The following is a 1,209-nucleotide window of genomic DNA, read 5'->3' on the forward strand; positions in this document are numbered from 1 at the left end:
CCTTGCAAGCCTCTGGACTCCTAGGTCTCCCAGACCTTTGCTCAAGCTCCCTCCTCCTCTACGTAAAGGAAGGAGCCCCCCCCCCCCCCCCCCGTAGAAGCTATTCTTATCCTGTTGGGCCAGGGCTCCCTCCCCCGCTCCCCCCACCCCCAGTATTCTGACTGAAGTTGGGCGGGATGTGGGGTTGAACTTCAAAGTGCAGTGAAGGGATGCAAAGAACGTATGTCTTTGGGGTTCAGCGGGCCCTGAATTGGTATTGAGGCTCCTGGAAGTTGATAGGGCCCTGAAGAGGCAAGAGGACCAGGCATAGATGTAGGAGCCCTGGCATTGGTATATAACCCTTTCCTCCAAGAATCCCAGAGGTCGGCTTTGAGTGGGGTCTGCTCACATCGCTGGCAGGGTGCATAAGCTATGGCTAGGGCCTTAACTTTCTAGCCTGGAGTAGGACTGGCTCTGAGAAGTACAGGCAGGGATAGGGAAGGGGCTCAATTCGGGGCAGTTCTCAAGGGTGCAGGGTAGTGGGGGTGATGAGGCTTGTTTCTCATACAGCTGAGTAAATCTCTGATCTAGCCCCTGACTTCCAGTCCCACTCTGTGTTCTCCCCCTACCCCCTCCTGTCCAGGGAGGAACTACTTTTGGTAAGCCCATATTGCTGGAGGTCCTTGTCTTTAGGACCTTCCTGCCTCTGCCCATTGAAGCTTTGTCATCTCTTTCTTCTGATGTCTCACACCTGAGAAGTTGGCTCAAGGCACCTTCCACAGTGTCTTGGATCCTTGTGCCTAAGTAGTAATGGAGGACCAGTGTTTCTTCTAAGGAATAGGAAAATGCCATTAAGGTGACCTCTTGGGAGCTGAAAGCTGTCCCTACAGGTCCCAGCCTGAGAGATATCAGCCTGTACCACTTACCACTTGCAGTCCCTAGGACCTGGAGCCCTGACCTGACTATTAGCAATGCAGCATCAGTACCAGCCTTTCATGGGCAGTGCCAGCTATTGCTGTGTGCCGTGCTCTGTGCTGGAGGTCTTTTGAGAGGGTAGGGAGGGACTAGAGCCAGAGGTGTAAGTATGCATGAGTGTCTTATGTATGGTATTTGCATCTCTCTCTCTCTCCCTCCCCCTCTCTTTGTCTCTCTATCTCTCTCTGTTTCTCCCTCTGTTTCTCCTTCTCTGTATCTTTCTCATCTCTCTGTCTCTATCTCTTTGTTTCTGCA

Source organism: Mus musculus, chromosome 10 (assembly GCF_000001635.26).
Source record: "Mus musculus strain C57BL/6J chromosome 10, GRCm38.p6 C57BL/6J".
In the NCBI taxonomy this organism is placed as follows: Eukaryota; Metazoa; Chordata; class Mammalia; order Rodentia; family Muridae; genus Mus; species Mus musculus.